Source organism: Narcine bancroftii, chromosome 3, assembly GCF_036971445.1.
Source record: "Narcine bancroftii isolate sNarBan1 chromosome 3, sNarBan1.hap1, whole genome shotgun sequence".
In the NCBI taxonomy this organism is placed as follows: Eukaryota; Metazoa; Chordata; class Chondrichthyes; order Torpediniformes; family Narcinidae; genus Narcine; species Narcine bancroftii.
The window spans coordinates 302,785,463-302,801,410 of record NC_091471.1 but is presented as its reverse complement, the minus strand read 5'-3'; the positions used below and the strand labels follow the sequence as shown (position 1 = coordinate 302,801,410).

Sequence of the window (15,948 nt, the reverse complement as noted above, 5' to 3'; positions counted from 1 at the left end):
AGGCAGGTGATGGCCGCAGGATGGATCTTCCTTTACTCTACAGCTACCTGCCTGGTAGGTCTTGGCTCCTAGCACAAGAATGGTTGAGCTAGACAATTGGTGGTAAGGCCGGAGAAAAGATCAGTGGGAGAGGTCAAGAAGACGATGAGATGTGGTCAAAGAGATCAGAATCTGTTGGGTGAGGCTTGAGTGTTGGGAAGATGATCAGGTGAGAGTGTCACAGTGTTGGGTGTGTGTATGGTTGGGAGAGCTGGGGTAAAGGGCATTGTCAGGGAGATGATAGATGGGTGATTTTGAGAGAGGATAAGCAGAAAGAGCAGATGAGTAGACATATCTCAGGATGGTGACAGGACTTTGCTGGAAGGAAAGGCTAGTTAAGATTTCCCCTGAAAATCCAACACCATGGGTGCCTTCAACATCATTTTTTTTTCGAAACTTTATTTATTAATTTTAACATATGAAGAAAGTAAGTAATTCACGTACAGAAAAAAATACAAAATAAAGTAATACAAGTACAAAGTAACATAGTTAATACAATACCAATCTCGGCATCCCCCCTAACAACTACAAACTAAGACTAAAAAAAAACTATTTTTAACCCCTAAACCCCCCCCCCCACCCCCACGATAAAGAGTGAAGAATTTAATAAATTTAATATAATAAAAAAAAAAAAAAATATATATCTTAAAAAACAGATCGATATATAAAAAAAACCAAAAAAAATATTAATTAAGTATTAATTATTAATCCAAAAATTTTTTAATTTTATAATATATGAAAAAACAAAAACAAAAAGAACTTAAACGAAAAAAACAACTAATAATTTAAAAAAAAAACTAAAAAAAAGAAAAAAAAAGAAAACATATATATAGAAAAAATATATAATAAAAAAAGTTTTTTTTTAAAGAAAAAAAATGATTAATTCAAACTTATTTAAATTGTATATAATCAATAAATGGGGTCCACTTTAACTCAAAAAAAGACATCTTATCTTATATAAAAAAAGATATTCTTTCCATAACCAAACAAAACTTCATCTCTGAATACCACCTATCTAAAGACAATACATTTCTATTCTTCCAAGTAATCGCTATACATTTCTTGGCCACTGCCAACACTAAGTAAATAAAAGAGATCTGGTAATTATCTAATTCTAAATCAATCAACGGTTGCATTTTCCCCAATAAAAATATATCAGGGTCTAATACAATATGAAGATTATATAGATTATTAAATACAGATTGAATACCTTTCCAAAAATGTTGTAACCGATCACACAACCAAACAGCATGTAAAAAAGTACCAGAAACCTGATCACAACGAAAACAAAGATCTGACTTACTAAAACCAAATTTTTTAAATTTTTCGGGTGTTAAATATAATTGATGTATAAAACTATAATTAATCATCGCCAATCTAGCATTAATCAATTTTCGAACACTATTTCAGACCAATCTTCTTCAGTTATTGTTAAACTTAAATCTTTTTCCCATTTCATTTTATCTTTATCCTAATCTATTTTACTTTCACTTTCCAACAAAATACGATACAAACCTGATATATAACCCTTTTTTTGAAATGAGAGCACATATTTCTCAAAATCAGTTTCAGACAGTAAATTCATTTGACGACCGCATACCTGTTTTACAAAAGATCTTAACTGATAATACACAAATATAGAATAACCACTTATATCAAATCTCTTTTGCAATTCTACAAAAGAACAAAAATGACCTTCTAAAAAACAGTCAGATAAATTATGTATTCCTTTCTCCTCCCATTGTTTCAAAATAGTATTAGATACCGTGAAAGGAACAAGTTGATTATTATATAATGGTAATCTTCCCAACCACTTATTTTTCAATCCATTTTATGTAATTTACTTGTCCATAAATTCATTAAATGTTTCAATATTGGTACATCACAAGTTCGTAACAAATTTTTATTCCATCGAAATAAAAATTCATTCGAAAATTTTTCAGAAATAACTGCCAATTCTATCTGTGCCAAACTAGGCGCATCTTGTGTGGCCATTAATGCGCTAAGAAATCTAAATTGAGCTGCTTCATAATAAAATTGAAAGTTAGGTAGCCATAACCCTCCAATTGAAAATCCCACATCAATTTTTTCAACGCCACCCTAGGAAATTTTCCTTTCCACAAAAAATCCCTAATTACTTTATATAAATCCTTAAAAAATCTTTTTTGTAAACAACAAGGAATTGATTGAAATAAATATTGTATATGAGGAAAAATATTCATTTTTATAGTATTAATTCTTCCTAATAAACCCAAAAGTAAATCTTTCCATTTAACTAAATCTGCCTTAATCTTCTTCAACATCATGATTGAGAACGAGCTTCAATACATAGAAGAATTTCTCACAAATGTCATCAAAACATTGTATGTTGTTGGATAACATTTAGCATGAGCAGCAGTTAATATGCATGTGTGTGCATTTGTGATTGTGGGCGTCTTTGTGAGAGTCATAGTTACAGAGTTCTACAGTACAGAAACAGGCCCTTTGGCCCAACTTGACAATGCTATCCAAGCTAGTCCCATTTGCCTGCTTTTACTCCATATCCCTGTAAATTAGCCATTCTCAACAGGGGCCCTTTGCCTCCCCTTGGAGACCACAGCACATTTAATACCATAAAATATTTTTCATGTCTTTTTAGACTGTCAGACAAGTTTAGACAAGTTGCTCTTGTGTCTTGGTGTGAGCTTCCAGGTGCCTCAGATTGAAGAGACTGCCATCCGTGCGCTACCGGATGTAAACACCGTCTTCATTGTTGAGGTCTTTCATGGCTTGTTTCAGCATCACGCTGAAGAAGATAGTAAAGAGGGTTGGTGCGAGGACGCAGCCTTGCTTCATGCCGTTGTCAATGGAGAAGGGTTCAGAGAGCTCATTGCTGTATCTGACCCGACCTTGTTGGTTTTCGTGCAGTTGGATAACCATGTTGAAGAACTTGGGGGGGCATCCGAGGCGCTCTAGTATTTGCCAAAGCCCTTTCCTGCTCACGGTGTCGAAGGCTTTGGTGAGGTCAACAAAGGTGATGTAGAGTCCTTTGTTTTGTTCTCTGCACTTTTCTTGGAGCTGTCTGAGGGCAAAGACCATGTCAGTAGTTCCTCTGTTTGCACGAAAACCACACGTTGATTCTGGGAGGACATTTTCGGCGACACTAGGTATTAGTCTATACCTACGGCTCCTAGAACGCTTCCATCAGTGCTGTCTCCGCTCCATCCTCAACATTCATTGGAATGACTTCATCACCAACATCGAAGTACTTGAGCTGGCAGAGTCCGCAAGCATCAAATCCACGCTGCTGAAGACCCAACTGCGCTGGGTGGGTCACGTCTCCAGAATGGAAGACCATAGCCTTCCCAGATCGTGTTATATGGCGAGCTCTCCAATGGCCACCGAGACAGAGGTGCACCAAAGAAGAGGTACAAGGACTGCTTAAAGAAACCTGCCACATTGACCACCGCCAGTGGGCTGATATCGTCTCAAACCGTGCATCTTGGCGCCTCACAGTTCGGCGGGCAGCAGAGCCCACCTCCAAAAGACAAAGGAGGAAAAACCCAACACCCAACCCCAACCAACCAATTTTCCCTTGCAACCGCTGCAACCGTGCCTGCCTGTCCGCATCGGACTTGTCAGTCACCAACGAGCCTGCAGCAGACGTGGACATACTCCTCCATAAATCTTCGTCCGCGAAGCCAAGCCAAAGAAAGAAGGAGAGATATATGGGAAAGGGTCCCATAAACTTTGCTCAATATCCTAAGGATGCCATAGCCATAAAAAGGTTGAAAATGCCTGCTCTACACCATTAATATTGATGTAGCTGTCTGAAAGTCTTTTAAATGTGTTTTTGAATGTCTCAATTTTCCCCACCTGTACCATTTCCTGAGAGCTCTTTTTATATAATGCACAACCATCACTGACCCAGTTACACTAATCTGCCACTCATCCCATTTCATTATTGACTTCACATTTCCATCATTCCCCCTAACACCCCCCCCCCCCCCACCAGATTACACCACTCACTTACAGTGGCTAATTAACCTTGCATTGCTGCCATCTTTGGGAGGAAACTGGAGCACCTGTAGGAGTCCAGTCAGGGGGAGAATGTATGAATGCATTGAGACAGCACCAAAGGATCACTGGAACTAATGAGGCAGTAGTTCCACCCCCTGCACTGTCCATCACACTTCCCTGAAGCTCCCATTGGATAATGATGATGTGCTTATTGTCATATAGATTATACAAATGCACCAACACCCTAACTTGTTACAGTCAAACAGGTCCTTCATTTAAAATAAAAACCACAATAGCATACATTAAGTTAAAATGAAATATAATAAATACAAAAGATAATAAATATTCAGTTAACTCGAGTGCCTACACAATGGTATGAAAGATCTCCTCTATAAAAATACTTTCTATAAATATAAATCGATATTAATTTGCTACAGTTGACCTATATTCAATTTTTAAAATTAAATCTGCCGTCACCTTGCACTGTCCTTTCTGTAATTGACCTTCTCCCCCACATCTCTATGTAATTATTCTCCGACCTCTCCTTGTTTATGCTCTATTTATTTATGGCCTGCTCCATGCTGGAGAGAACAGGGACAATTGCATTGGCACACCAGACTGTCCTCACCACAGGAGGTAGCAAAAAAAAATGTCAACAGCTTCATGTTTACCAAGGTCTCCCAAATCACGAGAGGTTCATACAAAATCTATTAGTGAACATGAATGTCAGAGAGAAAACAATGTTTTGCAATGATTGGAGTCCAAAAGGCGGGCAAATCCGATCTCAGAAATTAATACTTTTGTTTGGAATTTATTTAATGCAAACCCCAATTTGGCCTCACAGGATTTACCCGAGCAGCTGACAGATGGTAAAGCCATTTACTAATCTATGTAGGGAAGAGTGGGCAAAAGTTCACTGTTGTGTTTTTCTCGGATATTATAGCAGAAAAATAATGACAGTAGCTTTCTGCCTGATGCTAGGCCCAGCCCATCTGTCAGTTATAATTCAGGAGCAGGGCTTTTGGTCTGTTTAACAAGGGAATCAAATTCAGTTCCAATTAAGATCCTCCAGCCCCACAGCATGTCCACTCAAATCATTCTCAGGGATAATCTGATTGGGGAAAAACTTTTTGTTAGAACAAAACAATTTGATAAAAACAATTATAAGCTGTATTTAAAACGTTTCAAGTGAAGCACAAAAGTGCGCAGAAGCTGCGATTGTAGTAAAAACACACAGAAATGCTGGAGGAACTCGGCCAGTCTCACAGCATCCATAGAACGGAGAGATATATTACCGAAGTTTCAGGCCTGAGCCCTCCTTGAAGGCGGCTCAGGCCTGAAACATCAGAATACAGTATATCTTTACCTCCTATGAGAGGACATTGAGAGACCAGATGAGTGTTTTAATTAAAATGTTTCAAAAACATGGAGATGGAAAGTTATGGACTGTTTCTTTCTTAAGACGAGTGGTGAAGCTCCATCCGACTAAATATACAAATAGATGTCATTGTTTTATCAGGATTTAACAATGATCTGTAAATGGATGGGCTTCATTTAAAGTTAAATTTATTAATCCGGCAGTGGAGGGACTCAGCACGTCAGGAGAAAAATGGACAGTCCATGTTTTCGATCAGCATTCTTCTTGGAGACTGGGATGGGAAGGGGATCTATCTCCCAGTTACATAATACTGAAAAACCACGCTAAACAATCAAATCTAGGTTAATAGCTTAAATCATCCAATAACTAGCAACAGGACTTACATATATAAAGGAGGTCAAAATTTCAGATGATTGATGAAACTATATTGGAAATCCAGAATGGTTTTTCCAAGCACAAAGTACTAAACTGCATATGGGGCAGAACAGGAGGGACAAAGAGAGGACAGCAAGGTCATGAGACAGGAAGAGGAGCATGAAAGATGTGATCTTACAAAGAGGCAGCCAAATAGAAAAATCATAAATCAGTCATTTAAAAGTTTATTCCAGCTATGATAATCAGGATGTTTTTTATCTGAATTTATTTCAGCATTAAATTTACAACACCATGAATTTTTTTAGTTTGTAGCTTCAGAAATTGAAGTCGTTACTGGATATGCAAAAGGTACAAGTGTGGACAGAAGATAGGCTGACTGACCAGAAAGCAGAGAGTGGGAATATAGGGGGCCTATTCTGATTGGCTACCAGTGACTAGAAGCATTCCGCCATTGCTGTTGGATCCACTTTCCTTCATGTTATATGTTAATGATTTCAATGACGGAATTGAGGCTTTGTGGCCAACCTTGCGGATGGTACGAATATAATTTAAATTTTTCAATTCAGATATACAGCATGATAGCAGGGCCTTCCGGCACGTTTATGGCAGACGGGTCCTTGATTAGTTAGAGCCAAAGGTTACGCGGAGAAAGTAGGAGAAGGGGATTGAAAAGCAACCATGATTTGAATGGTAGAACAGGCTCAAGTGGCTGAATGGCCTAATTCTGCTTTCAAGTATTATGGCTTCATAGATAAATAGAGTTTCCCAGAGGGGCAGAGGTTTCACAATGAGCTGAGGTTGCAACTACCAATGTGATGAATTTAGCCATAAAGAAGTTCAGATGTCTGCTTTCCAATCTGGAAAATAAATTATTTATCTGCTGCCAATTTAGTTCTCATTTCACTATTAGAAGATAATCATAGTTTGAAAAGCCTGCAGCAAACCCACTCCAGGTCATCATAGCCATCATTATTCTTTCCATTATTCTGTGGCCTATCACCTCAGGTTAACCTCTCTCATCAAACTGCTTATCTGCACATGTTAAGTTTGCAATGGGGAGACCCTTAAGAAAATTCATGCTTTTATCTTGGATGTTCACCTGGGAGAACGGTGCACGTCAAAGCCCAGCCGCCAGTCTCTGCACTTACTAACAAGGTGGATTTCGGTGTTGAGGGATTGTTACATATTGGAAGAAGGCGTTCATCAAAGTAAATTGGCGGCTTTATGCAGCAAATCAAATACAAAATATTTATGCCATCCTATACTCGATAACAGCTATTCCCAGCTATGTTACCCCTCCCCCCACCCCGCAGGACTCTGCTCAAAGTTTGAGCCCCCTTCCTCGGGAAGCAGTTAAGTTTTGATTTCTACCAACTACAGAAAAAAAACCAAAGAATATTTATGTTACATGAGGTGAAAAGAAAACCAAATTTTTACTTAAATGTGCTGCGGCCCAGTGTGGGGGGGGGGGGGGGGGGGGTGTGGAAGGAAGAAAGTGGTTGTGGGGACCCCGTTGAGAATGGCTGCTTCATAAAACATTTCCAAATAGACAACTAAATATACAATGTGTTCAGGACTGAGTAACCTTATAGAATACATCAAAGAACCCTCTCACCGATGGTCATTATCCTGTGGTGGTATCCACATCTTCCCTTGGACTCCAAAGTGGCAGAGGAAATTGCTCTCTGTAGAAGAAAAGGGGAGACACTTTTGAATAAAAGGTGATGCTTTGTGGAATGGAATCAGAATTTATTGTCATGAGCATGTCACGAAATTTATTTTTACCTTTGTGATAGTACAGACCTATCACCAGTGTATATAGTTACAGTATCTAGAGCAGGGGTGTCAAACTCAAATTCACAGAGGGCCAAAATTAAAAACTTGGACTAAGTCGAGGGCCGAACTAAATATTTATTGAAAATTTTCAACAACATCTGCATGTTTTCTCTTCTTTCAACATATGTAATGTTAAACTTTTTCTTATTAAAATAAATGTTTAATAATAGTTTTGGATAAACTCTTTCCAGAAGCATTAACAAATGAGAAATAAAATATTCAATAAATAATATTTCTCTATTGAGGATTTATCAAATGTTGCTAGTGTGCTGTCGAATAGTAAAATCTGAGGGCTATTGAGAATTTGGGAGAATAACATGATTCCTGAAACAATCAAATGGGTGACTGATTGTGGGCATGAACTCTAGCAGGGTTATTTGCCATGCCCTTTTTCCATTGATACAGATATCCTTTGATTAACACACTTTTCAAGTTTTATGCCTAATGAGCTTATATCCAGGTGCAGGACCATTTTTAACCAGGAATATATTTATCACTGTGACATGACCTATTGGAAGATCGTTTTATCCTGAGATTAAAGTTCATAATACTTACTCAGGCCTGTGTGCGGGAGGGCGGGGTTTGGGGGCGATCGGGTTGGACAACGACAGTGCAGGGGCATTGGCTCTCACTGCAGGGCGGCATCTCGGCAGATCAGCGGCCCCGTCACCGTGAGTCGCGGGTCGGCCTGCGGCAGGGAGGGGGAGTGGGCAACGGTCCTGGCAAGGTCAGGCCCCCCCTGAGTTTCTGCCGGACCCCTCTTGACCTGCTGAGTTTCTCCTGGACCCCCCTTGACCTGCTGAGTTTCTGCCGGACCTCCCTTGACCTGCTGTGTTTCTCCCGGACCCCCCTTGACCTGCTGAGTTTCTTCCGGACCCCCTCCTCTTGACCTTCTGAGTTTCTCCCGGACCCCTCCCCCTTGACCTGCTGAGTTTCTCTCGTACCCCCCTTTGACCTGCTGTGTTTCTCCCAGATCCCCCTTTTCTTTCCGTGCCGGTGTCCCAGGACCTTTCCAGGGCAGTCTCCACGCTCAGGACCGCGCTGGGATCCCGGTCAGTGGTGGAGGAGCAGGTGAGCGCGGCTAATCCCGATCCAGCCCATGCCACTCCCGAGATTGGCGGGGGGTTCTACCCTACCTGCCCGACCAGCCTCGCTCTCCACGTGTACTCCGGGCACCTGCCGCTGGTCCGGTGGGAATGCGCAGGGTGGCCGGCGCCCGGCGCCCCCATCGCCCGGCAGGGAGCCCCAATCTTCCCTCCGGCGTTCCGACTCCATCTGCAGCTCCAAGAAACGCTGTGCCACCGTGGTTCCGGGCGCTGGGAAGCGGCCTTGGCTTCCCCTGACACCGGCCAGGCCGCGCTGCGGTGGGGGGGTGGGCGGGGGGACATGACAGCGTGTTTATAAAACCACCCACCACTACTTTTCAAGGACCAGGATTTTTCTCTCTCTCTCTCACCCTGGGACACAGCGGTTACTGTGCATGCACTATACTGGCGTGGCGGCCAGCGGGTCACCTCTAATACATTTTTGATATGATCTTGCGGGCCAAATATAATTATATCACGTGCCAAATTTGGCCCGCGGGCCAGAGTTTGACATGAGTGATCTAGAGTGTAATGACTGTGCTTACAGCGATTGGCTGAGAGCTTAGCCACGCCTACTGTCTGGGCCTTAAAGGGTTGTGTCCCTAGCCAGGTCGGATCATTCCGGACTGGTCGGCCACCTGTGAAGAGCTCCTGTCTTTTGCTAATAAAAGCCTTCGTTTGGATCAACAAGTCTTTGGTTCTTTCGCCGAGCTCTACAACAATTTTTTTTAAAAAACCTACCTTGATGAAGGGGTCAAGCCCAAAACATTGGTTATGAATCTTTACCTTTGCTATATCAAGAACAATGTTTGACTGGCTGAGTTTCTCCAGCATTGCTTTTTTTTTTACACATATGTAATTTGTTGTTTTGTGACAGATTTGCAGGTGGAAATTTTGCTATAAACTACATTAAAAAAAAATAAATTAGTGCAAAGAGAAAGTGAAGTAGTGTCTGTGGTTCATTGGCTCAGGAATCTGATGGCTGAGGGGGGAAAAGAAGCTGTTTTTGTAACGCTGGGTTTAGGTTCATGCATCTTCTTCCAGATGGTAGCAGTGAGAAGAGGACACGGCCTGGGTGGTGGGGGTCTTTTAGAGGCTGTTTTCTTGAGATACTACCTCTTGTCTACGTCCTTGAAGGAGTAAAGACTGATGCCCATTTTGGGTGAGAACACAATTCCCTGTAGTCTTTTCTTGATTAGATCATGAAACAAATAAACTCTTCTCACCAGTATTCAGACAAGAAAGACCAAAATGTAGCAGGTTTCTTTCATAGATATCATTATGAAAGTACAATGAAGGATTCCAGCCTAAAACGCTGACCATTCTTTATCCCCCCCAACTCATACTGCTTGACCTGTCGAGTTCCTCCAGTAGACTGCTTTATTTTTTTTTAAACGACCAATTGGCCCATCGAGTCTGCTCCACCATTCTATCATGAGCTGATCCATCCTACCACTCAGCCCCATTCCCCGGCCTTCCTTAATATAAAATACTCACCAGCATTACTCCAACAGCACCTCCTGAGTTTATGGTCTCTACCACTAAGGAGGACAAGGCAGCTGTCCCAAGGGCAATCACCACCACCTGTGCATTCCATGGGGTAACCATTACCTGCATTCCATGGGGTAACCATTACACAGCTCTCATGATCTGGGAGTAGGTCAGTTTTCTTTAATCTTTCCTGGGTCAAAGCCCTGGAACTCCCTGCCCAACATTAATGAAAGCCACCTTTCACCAGAAAGCTCAGAGTGTTTCAAGAAGGAGACTAACACTTTCTTGTGGGAATGGCCATGCCACCCATGTCCAGATTCTGAAAGTAATGAACACCAGCAGTGATGTTCAAGCAAGGAAATCACCCTTCTTCACTTGGTCTGGCCAAGATGTAATTCCAGGCCTATCAATATAGTGGAATCTGTTATGACCTGTCAAGCCATTTAGAATCATACAGCAGAGAAACAGACCCTTCGGTTTTCTCCCCATCCCCCATGTCTATGCTGATCATTAGGAACCCAGCTAAGCTAATGGTATTTACCAGGATTTGATGTCAGGACTGAGAATAATTATATTAGGATTGAAAGGGTTAGGATATGAGGAGAATTTTTCAGTTCTTGACTGTTCTTGTTGGAGTACAGAAGGATGAGAGAGGACCTTATAGTGATGTTTCGAATGCTGAAAGGCCTGAACAGAGTGGATGTGGCAAGGATGTTTCCCGTGGTAGGGGAGTCTAGGATAAGACTTCAGGATGAAAGGGCATCAATTTAAAACAGAGATGCAGAAGAATTGCTTTAGCCAGAGGGTTGTGAATCTGTACAGGCAGCTGTAGAAGTGAAGTTGTTGGGTATATTTAAGATAGAGATTGACAGGTCAGTCAGGCCATCAGAGGTTATTAGGAGAAGACTGGAGAGTGGGGTGGAGAGAGAGGATGCATCAGCTCATATTGGAATAGTGGAGCAGACTCAATGGGCCAATTGGTCTACTTCTGATCCTATATCTTGTGATCTTGTTCCAAAGCCTTCGCCTTAATAATTCCACTGCCCATCCAGATGCTTCCAAAACATCATTTGCTTCTTCAGCTGCGCACTTCACATTGCAACCTCCCTTTGGGTGAGATTCCTCCCCCTCCCCACCTCAGTTTCCCTCAAATCCTCTTACTCTTGGACTTAAATCCCTCACTTCATCTGCAATGGAGAAAGATTACTGTCAATTTACGGAGTCACTCAATTCAAGAGCAATAAGGGATGGACAAGAAATTCTGGCCTACCCTCTGTTTCTAAGGCCTTCACAAGGTCTCAATCACCTTCTTTGCATGTCTCCATCCTCAAGAAAGCATTGAAATGAAAATATGGAACACATCTTTATCCAAAAAGAAAGAATAAACCATAAATATTAATAAAATCCCACAACATTCAATGTTAGCAAAACCAACGAGATGATTGTGGACTTCAGAATGAAGACTTCATTGAGGGGTTAGTAGTGGAGAGGGTCAAAAACTTCAAATTCCTGGGCTTCAGCATCTCCGAGAATCTGTCCTGGAGCCTCCACATTGATGCAAACTCAAAGAAGGCTTGCCAGTGGCTATACTTTGTGAGGTGTCTGAGGAGGTTCAGTATGTCACCAAAACTCTCGTAAACTTCTGCAGGTGTACCATGGAGAGCATTCTGGCTGGTTGTATCATTGCCAACTCTCAGGACAAGAATAAACTCCAGAGGGTTGTTAACTCGGCCTGCGACATCACAGGCAGCAGACTTCACTCCATCGAGGACATTTACATGAGGCGGTGTCTCAAAAAAAAAAAAGGAGCTTCTATCCTCAAAGACCCCCAGGACCCAGGCCATGTCCTCTTCACTCTATACCATCGGAATAAAGGTACAGGAGCCTGAAGATGAGCACTCAGTGGCACAAGGACAGCTTCTTCCCCTCTCCCATCAGATTCCTGAATGATCAATGGACCAAAGACTCTGCCTTATTTTTCTTGCACTGTTATTTTTATTTATAGTAATGTTGTAAGATGGTTATAATATGAACGTTTGCATTGTGCTGCTGTCTCAAAACACTGAATTTCATGACTCGTTCATGACAATAAATTCAGATTATGATTCAATGCAGGATTTTGTTGGTGTGGAATGACTTTTGATATATTGACAATCAACAATGGAGGTTAACTGTCGTGCATTTAAGGTGAAAGAGGGCAAGTTTAAAGGAGATGAACAAAGCACATTTAAAAAAAAGCTCAAAGTGGCTGGTGCCTGGAAGCAGCGCTGGATTTCAACTTAGTTGAGGCCCTAAGCTATACAAAGCTTGGAGTCCCCTTGTTAAAAAAAATTACAATGCAAATTATTTTCAAATGAATGCATTTACTGATTACATTTTTATCATTCGGTTGGCTGGATGTCTATCACAGATTATAATATAGTATCGCCTGGAATCAATACTTAAATGTAATTTTTAATATACATTAATATATTTTTGAGGCCCCTGCGGATAGTGAGGGCCTAAACTGTAGATTGATTAGCTGATGCCTAAATCTGGCACTGGCTGGAAGAGGGTGCCAGGAGAAGTGGTGGAAGTGTATACGATAACAGGGGTGAAGCAACTGCTTGACGGATATGTGGGCATGCAGGGAAAATATCAGGGAGAACAGATTTGGTTTAATCTGGCGTTGCGCTCAGTGCAGAATGTGGGCTGAAGGGTTCATTCCTGTGCAGGACTGCTCTTGGTTCTGTGTTTTTTTGTCCCTCTAACTCCACAAATGTTGTTGAGTGTTTTCAGAAATTCCTCGTTTTATTTCATTATGGGCTTCTTTTGAGGAAGAAATCAACCTTTGGAAGAGGAAATACAGACTGCCACATCAAACCCACCTTGCCCTACACTCTCTCACATACTGCAGCCCCTCCCGACAACAGTGGGTACAAGCTCTGTGATCACAGCGATCTGACAGATTTATTTCTCCAGAGACACCTGACAGGGGTGCAAGGAATTACACAGTGCCATGGCAACCAACCAGGTCCAAATTAAAGCAATAAAAGGTAGGAGTTGTGTTGAAATGCTCGGATTGAAATGTGCCCCATGAAAGAGGATGTTTAAATACAACTTTTATAGAAAGTAACAGAAAGATAAAAGTATGAAGAGGGGTGGAAGCTGGAGTGGAGAGAAAGTGGGTGAGAGAGTGAGGGGGGAAGAGAGCAGGGGGCACAGGGTCAGGGGGGATAAAGTGGGTTTGAGGTGAAAGTGGGTGGGCAAGGAGGAGGGGAAGAGAAAGGAGCTGGAGGGGAAGAGGGAGGAGGGAGAATAAAAAAGAGTTTAAAGGAAGTTCAGACAGAAAAAGAGAACAGGAGAAAACTGAAGATAATTTCATAGAATTTAGGCAAGTATCATGTCATGAATCATTTCTTTCAGGAACCAAATGATTAAAGGAAATCAAATTGGGGGAATTTTTAATCCAAACTTTATGAGGATTATTTGAGCCTTATTATACTGGTGAGAAGCTGACTGGTTTGTCGTCTAAGCCCAGCATTTATCAGATCTCATCTGTTTCTAGCTGTGTGAAAGGTTGGAATTAGGGCCTTTACGTTACTCAGGTTACGTACGTGGAGTTAAATTGGCAAAGGTCTCCTGGTGTCGATGGTGACCCTGGTCTGTGTGGTTGGATGATAGCACTACAATCATGGAGTGACACAACACAGATCAAGTTAGCATTCTGGGTGAGCCCCATTTGCCTGAATTTGGCCCATATGCCACTCTTCCCATCCATATGGAAGAGCTGCAGTTGGGCACAACATGCCAAGCCTGGCCTACTTTAGTGCTTTTCCACAAAAGTAATTTTCTGAAACTAAAGCCACTCCATATGCCTTGAAGCTGAGGTTCTTGTTCACCTCCAGGGCCTATTCTGTGCTTTGTGACTCTATTTACTTACTGTACTGTAGAGTGGGTTGGGGGAATGAGGAATAATAGGGGTCACTTTGGCTCTTAATGTCAATGGGATGTAAATATTCCCTTAAAGTGGTAATTTAAAAAAATTAGACATACTTACAGCATGGTAACAGGCCCTTTCTGCCCACAAGCCTGTGCCACCCAATTAACTAAGAACCCCCCCTCCCCACCTACATTTTGAAGGATGGGAGGAAACCAGAGCACACGAAGGAAACCCACGCAGACACAGGGAGAACATACAATCTCTTTGCAGACACCGGAATCAGACTAGGGCCGTTGGCGCTGTAACAGCATTGTGCATTCCTATATGTATTCTGTATATTCTTATCCCTGAAGATGTACTGTTGCGAACTTCATAACAAATGGAAAAAAAATCTAACATGATTAATGTCCAGACTTGTGAACTTTGGGATGGAATCTCAAACATTTCAATTAAATAATGAGAAATTCCAACAAAAATAAAAGATCAAAACATTACCTGGATAAAATGGAACCTGTGGTGCATTAAACGAGGCAGCTTCTTGCCCAGCAGTTCTGAATAAAGATTGGATAAATTAATTGTACAAGATATATTTGTTTCATTTTTCTAAATTTAGAAGGGAAATTGTTACAATTGCGACAGTGTCCCTACGTATGGTTGCTAGGACACTTACACTTCATATTCTATTGGCTGATTTTTACCAATTAGACATTAATTTGGATCTTGCTCAAAGGAAGCAAATTAAATTGCAGCTTTTCTTTATTTTAAAGAGAATACCAATTTACATCATTCAGAACAATCAGCTCTTTTACTGAAGAGACAATTCTGGACTATCCATTTATCACAAACCATACTCAGAATCTCAAATGAGTTAACCCTTCGACGTTTAAATGAACCCATTTCAATTTGCCTACAGAAGAAACTGTACCACAGATGATGCCGTAGCCTTGTCACTTCACTCCATCCTGGCCCACCTAGAGAACGACACCTCATGCTTCCTTGGCTTCAGCTCAGCATTTAATAAGATCATTCCCCAAAGGCTGGTGGACAAGCTGTCCTTGCTGAGACTCTGAACACCCCTCTGTAATTGGATCCTAGACTTCCTAACGGAAAGGCAGAACACTGAGCACGTCTTAGTGAGCACTGGCGCGCCTCAGGGCCATGGGATCAGTCTGCTCCCGTTCATACTACTGACCCACGAATGCATCGCCAAATCCAGCTCCAACATCGTCATCAAGTTTGAGAAAAGACATGCTGGTGTGGGAGAGGGCTCGGAGAATTACTAAAATATCAGGAATGAAAGGGTTAATATATGAGGAAGGATCGTTGGCTCTTGGACTGTACTTGTTGGTGCAGAAGGATGAGTGGTGGCCTCAGAGGCATTTTGAATGCTCAAAGGTCTGGGTAGCATAGATGTGGCAAGGATGTTTCCTATGGTAGGTAATTCGAGGACAGAAGGGCATAATTTTAGGATAAAACAAAGATGCAGAAAAAGGTCTTTAATCAGAGGGTCGTGAGTCTGTGGAACTTGTTGCCACAGGCAGTTGTGTAAGTGAGGCCATTGGGTGTATTTAAGGGGGAGATTGACAGATATTTGATTTGTCAGGGTTACAGGAAGAAGAACGGAGAGTGGGGTTGAGTAGGTGGATGGATTAGCTCATGATTAAAATGGTAGAGCAGACTTGATGGGCAAATGGGCCTATATCTTGTGAATGTCCTGAGCTACACATTTTTAAATAGGTGTCAGGAGATATTTCCTCATTTGAAACCCTGACTGCAATTTCCACACAGCAGCATCAGGAAACTATGGCTACTCCACTCACCCA

The 15,948-nt window shown here is 41.6% G+C and overlaps 1 long non-coding RNA gene across 1 annotated transcript in view; it reads right to left on the bottom strand.

Annotated features, from left to right (window-relative positions):
* Positions 1-14,679, bottom strand: part of LOC138756540 (uncharacterized) — a 73,844-nt gene extending 59,165 nt beyond the window's left edge. Inside the window, exons 1-2 of the long non-coding RNA XR_011353141.1 lie at positions 14,621-14,679; positions 7,407-7,476 (exon numbers count right to left, since the gene is read on the bottom strand). This is a non-coding gene — a long non-coding RNA (uncharacterized lncRNA). The remainder of the gene's footprint in view (positions 1-7,406; positions 7,477-14,620) is intronic.
* Positions 14,680-15,948: the final 1,269 nt, after the last annotated feature.